The 10000-nt window shown below is 33.2% G+C and overlaps 1 protein-coding gene across 1 annotated transcript in view; it reads left to right on the top strand.

Annotated features, from left to right (window-relative positions):
- The window catches only part of scn5lab (sodium channel, voltage gated, type V-like, alpha b), a gene marked incomplete at its 5' end in the record, with an annotated part of 121825 nt that overhangs the window by 72691 nt on the left and 39134 nt on the right, over nt 1–10000 (top strand). The gene's annotated exons all lie outside the window — the stretch shown is intronic.

Below are 10000 nucleotides of genomic sequence, written 5' to 3'. Positions count from 1 at the left end.
TTCCGCCCCTTTCCATAACCACCAGTTTAACACACTACTAACTAACTCAACCAGGCCCCGCCCCTTTATTCTGCGCATTAATTATTATAATGAGGAATATTGTGACGTGTTCGTTCCCGGAAGAAACTCGAGACTACAATGGAGGCGTTTCAGGAGTTCAGAAACACTGACTCTGATATAGAGAAGAACTTCTTCATGATCAAACAGCAACATTAACTCAGTGATAAAACAGATGAACGTGAAGAAGCAGATTAGATGCTTTTTAAGACTTTTAGTCAGAAGCACATAACATCTCTTTGGGCAGAAGTGTACTGTACATTCTGCTTGGTTCCTGTTATATTTGGTTTTATGTTTACCCATCCACAAACATTGTGTAAAACAATCAAACTGCAGTCAGTGAGACGTCTATTTTCGTCTGCCGTCAGCCAGAACAAACTGCAAAGTGGAATAGACTTCATGTCAATGGTCGAAATGTGAGACTAGATCTATAATATCCTTAAAATGTGGCATTGATGCTCTCATTAATGTTTCATGTGAGGGATTGTGAGCTTAATGGCACAATAATGCAGTTGCATTGACTGAATCTGGTGCTCTTCGGTCAAACATTTTACATTTGTTTGTTTTTTTCTTGTAATTTTTTCTTCATCGGAATGGTGCAAAACTTGGTAAAGGTTTTGCCGCTTGCTATGTGAACACACAAAAAAATCATGGACATGATTCAAACAGGTTAAATGGTCCAGAAAAAAATAGTCACACTTGAGCTCCTCATGGTCAAAAATGAGCGAATTGGAAATGAATGGGAGACGAATTTCCTCTAGTGGAAGCATTTGGTACTGCATCCGAACAACATCTCACTGAAAGATAATTTTTTGAGATTTCAGGCTTAAATTCTGAACACAATATTTATGGCTATGGATTTTCTCTCAGTTTTAGAGTAAAACATGTTTTTGAAAATATATATTTCATATGAAAATTTAAAATAGAATTTTTGCACATTTTCCATAACAATAAACGTAAAATTCTGTAACTTTTTTAAGTTCACTTTTTAAAACTTTTCACTATTTCACTTTTCTTCACTTCAGCAATAATCTGCCTAGCGTCATCTTTGAAAAAAGATCAAACTTCAGTCTGTGCTTTAAAGCATTCAAGATTTACGACAGTTAAAGTTGGAAATGTAATTTTCAGGTCTATGCTCAAAAAGTGAATAAATGGATTATAAATACAGCTTAAATATAATTTAGTACCATAAAATCCCCTAAAAATACAAAATATTAAATAAAAAACTAAAATATAGTACATTGAAATAAAAATAAATCATTTTGGTCACTTTTTACCGACACTGGAGGAGCACCAGAGGGTTAAGTTAGTGTCCATTTAATTTACTAAACAAATCCTGTTTCTTAAACTGTTGATAAGTGCTGTAACGGGACAGCGGCGCCAGGATAAAGCACAAATCCCACACTTCAGGTTTCCAGCTGTAACAGACCGTCTCCAGTCCTCTTAGCATTCACTCCGTCTCTTCCTCCAGGGAAGTCCTTGCATAGAGATACTAATAAGCATCTATCAGACACACATCAGCTCTCCTTCTGTCTCGACTGCTACGAACGCCCACTCCCACAGCTATTTTCTCCTGCTCTTCCTCCAGAGATGTTTTCCCTTGAGGACACCCCCAAAAATGGAGGTCATGTCCACATTTCCCCCACGCTCAGATCTATTAGTTTGTTCCGACTGAATCGTGGCCATATGCCTGAGCGAGTGCCTGGAGGTTCAGCATGCATATGTGTTAAATACACATCACAGATGCTTATGAAAGAGGGATTATGAAAGACTTTGCATGAATTCACACACACATATATTTATATATAGATTTATATATATCTATAAAGTGACAGTAAAGATATTTACAAGGTTACAAAAGTATGAATACTGATGATAATCATAAATGTTTCTTGATCATCAAATCATCATATTAGAGTGATTTGTGAAGGATCATGTGACACTGAAGACTGGAGTAATGATGCTGTAAATTCAGCTTTGATCACAGCAATAAATTACACTTTACTGTATATTCACATAGAAAACATATTTTAAATTGTAATAATATTTCAAATTTTTACTCTATTTTTACTTGGTGACTTATTGCAAAAACAAAAAAAAATTCTGTGCACAAACTTTGGAACGTTTATGTTTATATATGTATATATACACAGTACATATACAAAATACATCTCAAAATCATTCCTTTAGTTCAGCTTTTCACTTATTTTGTTGATAATATAATTTGAAATGCAATTTTTTTTACTAAATTATATGAACTGTATAATAGAAGATGATTTATGCTGAATGCAAAGTTACAGTTGCACACAGTGAAGATTAGTAGCATGACTCGCGGTGTTATTAAGCAAACAGAGGCTTTTTCCCCACGAGGGCCCCTGGTTCACGCGGGTCCTGATTTCCCAGCATGCTCTCTGCTGGCAGCTTGGCATGTGCAGAATGCTGGCAGTGTGTTTGGAGAATTCCCTCTCATGATGCCGTTCTGTAACAGACGGACCACCAGCTTTCATGAGTGTCACGTTGCTCCGGGAGTTCACACACACCTGTGCTGCAGATATTTCCTTTTTAAATATTTGTAATACTTTGTTTTTAATATTTCCATTTTCAAATATTTTAATATTTTACATTTTTTAAATAGTTTTTTAGATTTCCATTTTTAATATTTTTTTATTTTTAATATAATTTTATTTTTTTTAATATTTACATGTTTTAATATTTTATATTTTTTTAATAGTTTTTAATTTGTAATATTTATATTTGAAATAGTTTTTAATATTTTTTATTTTTAATATAGTTTTATTATCCATTTAAAATATTTGTAATATTTTTAAATATAGTTATTATTTTTTATATTTCCATTTTTAATATATTTTTTATTTAAATAATACAATTATATTTTCCTAATATATATTTTTTATTTTTAAAATATTATACAAAATTTATATTGTAATATTTCCAATTTTATTGCAATATTTTCTAATTATTTTAGTATAGTAAAATTGTCTAATATTTCAATTTTAAATATTTTTTATAGTTTTCAAATTTATATTTCCATGTTTAAATCCTTTGAACAAGCAATATATATATAAATATTATATATTTTTATTATAGAATTTATATTGTATTTTCCATTTTCACTTCATTTTAATTAAAGTTTTAGTAATTTTGTTGTGTATTTTGTCTTTTTTGTTTTGTTTATGTTTATATATATATATATACATATATAGTTTTTATTACATTTTATTGTAGTTTTGGTTTTAGTTATTTTGGTACATCAAGTAAAAACTAAATTAAAATGAAATGTTGCTATAGCGGAAAATTTGTTTTTTTATTATTTTTATTTCAGTTAATGTTTTTTTTTAACAACTCTTCGACAGCGAATCATTTATCAATTATTTATTTAGCATTTATTAGTCAGATCAGCCGAAAGTGTGTATCTTTATTCCTGCCGTCCTCTCAGACGGTGATCTCACACACAGCGAGCCGTAGACGAGTGTGTTCCTCTGAAACACTGATGTTGGTGCTGAAACTGAATCTGGGACACACACCTGTGTGACGAGGGACTTTATGAGCAGCTGATATTTGTTTTGTCTCTTTAATCTTTCACTACACCTGTTCCACCTCATTCTGTCCCTCTACATCTTTTATCTTTTCGTTTACCTGTTCTTTTATCTTTCAGCACACCTGTCGTCTCCCGCACGCTTCTCTCTCTCTATCTTTCTCTTTCCGAACTCTCGTACTATTGTGTGTTTTTCCCTCCTGATTATCAGGGTTTCCCCAAATCTAAACCTGATTGTAGTCTGTCTTCATTCATGCTCTCTCTCTCTCTCTCTCTCTCTCTCTCTCTCTCTCTCTCTCTCTCTCTCTCTCTCTCTCTCTCTCTCTCTCTCTCTCTGTCTCTCTCTCTCTCTCTCTGGCGTCATTAATATGATCTGGTTTCTATATAAACACTCCTGTGAGAGTGACGCAGACTCACGTTATACTGTATATTTGCTTTACAGCAGCATTTTTATTTATGGACTCGTACTGTATAACAACCACTGACTCGTTTGTCACAACTAATTGTATTCATTTATTTTTAGATATACCAATTTATTTATTTACTTATAGATTTTTTGATGATGATGATGATGATAATATACACTGTTTGTTTGCTTGTTTATTTATTATTTATTTGTAGACATACTAATACTAATATACTTTATTTATTTATTTTGAGATATATTAATATTTTTCTTTTGTTCATTTATTTATTTATAAATATTGTGATATTAACACACACTTTGTTTGTTCTGTTGTTCTAGACAAACTAATACTATTTTTACATTATTTAATGATATATTTCGACATATATTAATATTTATTTATTTTTTGTTAAATATTGTGATATTAATATACATTTAGTATGTTTATTTCTAAACATACTATTAGTAATGTACAGTATTTATTTGTTTACTGATATAAATAAACATTTTGTTTGCTAGTTTTGTTTATTTGAAGACATAATAATACTTATGTTTATTTTTAAACATACTAATATTTATTTATTTATGGATACATTTATAAACATTTTGTTTGTTTGTTTGTTTGTTTTTTGTAAACATACTAATACTAATATGCATTATTTATTTATTTATAGGTATACTAATATTCATTTATAGATGGATGGATAGATAGACCGACTAGCAGTAATATTGATTTATTTATTTATTTCCTCATGGTCATTATTATGGGCTGTTTTGGTGTCCATGTAAATATCCAGTGAGAGCGATGCAGACGCCCCTGAGACTCACATTATACTGAAACTTTGCATTTCCTAAAGATTTGCATTTTCCTTTTACAACGCTGCACTCGTACTGTGTGACACTGACTCGTATGTGTGTGTGTGTGTGTGTGTGTGTGTGTGTGTTTATGTTTACGAGGAGTTTCTGATGTGTTCAGTGTTCAGGCGGTTGGTTTTTCACAGCACTATAATGTCAGAGAGTCGCCACCGGCTCACAGTCACACCTGAACCACAGAGACAAACACGAGCAGACGTGGAGACACACACACACTCACACAAGCACGCACACACATACATTTTCACATGCACACACACACACACACACACACTCACATACACACACTCACACAAGCATGCACACACATACACACACACACTCACACGCATGTACACACACACTCACACATGCACACTCACTCACACGTTTTTATGCTTTTTTGGGATATCGTCTTTCATGTAGTGTGTAATAAAGCTGTTTGTGAAGGCTAAAGGTCTGCAGAGTTTCAAAGATAAAGTTATCGTCTCATAAAACTAAGACTCGATCCTGAACTGCCTGAAGCGAGTCTACCTGAAAACCCTCGCCATCGTTACTGTTCGCATCACTGAGATCAAGAGCTGAGATTCAGATATGATCATGAGCGTGTGCTTTCTGACATGAGCTGTAAGCGGTCGACCAATCACAACTGACTGGATCATCTGACCAATCAGAGCAGAGCAGCTCTCAGAGAGGCGGGGTTTAGAGAGACTGAATCTGTGATCCAACCGTTTCAGACGCTGTGAGAAAAGAGCTGAAGTGCAGTGGATATTATGAGAAAATTAAAGTATTTTTTTGACCTGGGATGCATGTAAACCTGTCGTAGGAGACTCCAAAACAACATTAGGAACATTTAAAAATATAATAGTTAAGATTAAAGTTAAATAGGACTAGTTAAACTCCTTGTCTAGATTTAGTTTTTTAACACACTTTCTGAACAGCGTGATTCAGTGTGACCCGTTTCAGAGCTTGACCTGAAGAAGAGTTGAGTCTAATTAGAGCTCGTGTTCGTCAGAAGTTCAGGCTGAGATCTGAAACATATGTGGACGTGTAGGAGTGAGTCTGGCCTGCGGTTCTCCTCTCTCTCCGTCAGTCTCTGTGTTTCCAGAGAAGAGCCGAGTGCCTTCTGAGAAACGGCTCGCAGTTCAAACTCAGATGACCCGGGACTCGTTGTGTTCTTCGACTCACTTGCACGTTGCTCTACTTGTGCCAGATTCTCACTTTCAACTTTGTGATTATTGAGACTTTCTAGAATTACATCACTTGTGTATATCGCATCATGAAAACTGGGGCCGCACGATTAATCGAAATAAAACCGGAATTGCAATATACGATTATCAAACCGCAAATGCTGCGATTGAATGAAGCGTATATGCTTGCGGCGCTGTGTTCATTTACATGCGAGCAGCTCGTGATCGGCCAGGGTTCAGAGCGTCTCGGTTCTCAGTAATCTTAATCTGCATCTGCATTTGTGAAGATGTTTGGCATATGTTGCATATCCAGCGACTCGCACATGCCAAACATCTTCACAAACTCATAATGAGAAGCACTTACCAACAGAAGACAAGCTTTAAGAGCTCTGCGGCTTTACCAATGACAGTCTGAGGGTTTAACATTTGAAAAGGAAGAAACTAAGAGATAAATATACTGTAATTTTACAATTATAATGGAAAATATATTATTATTATTATTGTTGTATTTTTCTTAATTATTAGAGTTTTTACGGTGAAATATTCTATTTTAAATTATTTATTTATTTATTTATTTATTTTATTCGATTTATTATTATTATTAGTATTATTATTATTATTTTATAGCCATATTGATATATAATCATAAAATATTACCCAATCATGCATCCCTACAACCAGCAAACCTGTAATATTTGTTATTTTGTTTATACAGGCTTTTATTGTTGTTATTATTATTATTATTACTACCAATATATTATTATTTTTATTGTTTATTATTATTATTATTATTAATATTAAATAAAACCATTAAATAATTAAAGAAATATTACATAAAATATTAAATTATTAAATTAAATATTAAATTAAATAAATATTATATATTAATATGTCTATCAAACAATAATAACATAAATATTATTATTATTTTATAGCCATATTGATATAATCATAAAAATTTGGCAAATTGTCCAACCCTAAACCTGTATTTTTTAAAGAAAAATGTGGGGGGGAAAATTACAGTGTAATGTTTCTTTTTTTAGCTATTTTATATGATGGATAATATATATATATATATATATATATATATGTGTGATGGATAATTATCCATCAAGTCCAGCAAACCTGGATTTTTATTTTATTGGAATTTTTTTTATCAAAAATGCAATTATATTTTTTCTCCAAATCATGCATCCCTAATAGAACCTCTATGGCAATAATGTTCAGCATCGCACAGACAGACCGACGACACTCAGACAGAGAGATCGAATCCCAGGTTTGTCCAGTAAACAGGGAATAATGCAGTATGGATCTGTCCCACACACTCGCTGTAATGGCATCATGTGATTAGAGTGTCTTATTGATGTGTTTGCTGTGTGATTGACAGGCGCTGCTTCTCGACAGGTGGACGTGAAGGATGGTTTTATTGGTTCTCAAATCAGCGGTGTTATACGGGCCGGTCAGCCGAACACACACACACACACACACGCAGCGAGGTCTGATTTCAGGCATGAATGCCACATTGTGGCCCCGGTCCCCCGCGGGAGGTTATTTATGGGGCTTTTGTGCAACTCGACCTCCCTCGGTGCTGGGAGTCCTCACACGCCGGCGAGAACGCCATTAAACTTGAGTTTGGACGCGTGCGAGACCAATAAAGCTGCCAGCTAATGTCCCGTCACGCTTCCCGACACTGACAGAACACAGGGATATTGATGACGTCATACTGTGCTCATTACCTGTTCACTGAGTGCTCAGCGAAACCGGATCATGTTTCAGTGCGATCGCATCAGATCGTCTCGGCCGCTTAACGTGAAAAACGAGCCCGAAGCGTCGGATCCAGACGCTGTAATTGGAGGAAAGCTTCGCTGTGTTTATTGTCGGAGGGATGACTGAATGACAGCTGCGTGATTCAGGGAATGAGAACTCAAGGATTATGGAAGTGGGAATCAGACGTTAGAATCTGAGGTTCAGACAGAACGGAGAGAACATTAGATTAGACGGAGACTGGACAGTCGGGCGAATATCACATATCTGTTTCTGTCTTTTCTCATTGGAAACACTGATCATATTTCATCCCAAAATCAAGATAAAATTTGGCATTGTATTTTGCATAAAGAAAATGAAGCCTTTTTTATGACATATGTTATTTTTTTTTATTTTTTTTTTTGCATTGTTAAATTATTTTCATGACAATTAAACACTTTTACAACCAATTTTTTTGTAATTAAATGTTCTAAACAAATTTTAATTAATATATTTTAATTAATTAATTTAAAAAAACTTTTTTTTTTAAATCAATTATTAAAGTAGCTCTTTTGATCATAATAAATATTTAAGTATTTTAGGTATTGATCAAAAACTTGTAATTTACATTTAAAGTAATGTTTGGTAATGTGCTTAATATCATGAGGATAATGGTGATATGAAATATATATATACTGTACATAATGTAGAATTTGACCCGAACATACCATTATTATTTTTTATTTATTTCTTTATTATATTTATTATTTTGTTTTAAACAAAAGTATTAAATAAAAACAAAATAAGAAAAAAAAAATATTTATTGATTGATTTATTCGTATGTAAAATAATGACCTGGACATGCTCTTGGCAGCGTGAGATTCACCCTTGTAAATGTTTCCACCTTTTTCATGTTGTGTCATTATAATATTGGGAGTATTAACATTTCTTAATTTTGAAGCTCATTTTGCAGCCATGAATCATCAGCTTTTGCATCAGTATTATAGGAAAGGATGATATCATCCTCTGCAGCATTTTATTGGACACTGTTTTGTTTTTGGTCCATTTTCAAGCATATTCTGTGTGTTGGAGCAGCTAAACCTCAGATAAACTAAACCTCAGATAAACTAAACCTCTCTGATCAACTAAACCTCACAGATAAACTAAACCTCTGATAAACTAAACCTCAGATAAACTAAACCTCACAGATAAACTAAACCTCACAGATAAACTAAACCTCACAGATAAACTAAACCTCTCTGATCAACTAAACCTCAGATAAACTAAACCTCACAGATAAACTAAACCTCAGATAAACTAAACCTCAGATAAACTAAACCTCAGATAAACTAAACCTCTCTGATCAACTAAACCTCACAGATAAACTAAACCTCTGATAAACTAAACCTCAGATAAACTAAACCTCACAGATAAACTAAACCTCACAGATAAACTAAACCTCACAGATAAACTAAACCTCACAGATAAACTAAACCTCACATAAACTAAACCTCAGATAAACTAAACCTCAGATAAACTAAACCTCACAGATAAACTAAACCTCAGATAAACTAAACCTCTGATAAACTAAACCTCAGATAAACTAAACCTCTCTGATCAACTAAACCTCACAGATAAACTAAACCTCACAGATAAACTAAACCTCACAGATAAACTAAACCTCACAGATAAACTAAACCTCACAGATAAACTAAACCTCACAGATAAACTAAACCTCACAGATAAACTAAACCTCACATAAACTAAACCTCACAGATAAACTAAACCTCAGATAAACTAAACCTCAGATAAACTAAACCTCACAGATAAACTAAACCTCAGATAAACTAAATCTCTGATAAACTAAACCTCAGATAAACTAAACCTCAGATAAACTAAACCTCAGATAAACTAAACCTCTCTGATCAACTAAACCTCACAGATAAACTAAACCTCACAGATAAACTAAACCTCTCTGATCAACTAAACCTCACAGATAAACTAAACCTCACAGATAAACTAAACCTCACATAAACTAAACCTCACAGATAAACTAAACCTCAGATAAACTAAACCTCAGATAAACTAAACCTCACAGATAAACTAAACCTCAGATAAACTAAACCTCTGATAAACTAAACCTCAGATAAACTAAACCTCAGATAAACTAAACCTCAGATAAACTAAACCTCACAG

The sequence above is a fragment of the Scardinius erythrophthalmus genome (assembly GCF_964197995.2).
Source record: "Scardinius erythrophthalmus genome assembly, chromosome: 22".
Taxonomy (NCBI): Eukaryota; Metazoa; Chordata; class Actinopteri; order Cypriniformes; family Leuciscidae; genus Scardinius; species Scardinius erythrophthalmus.
This window is presented reverse-complemented; position numbering and strand designations above follow the sequence as displayed.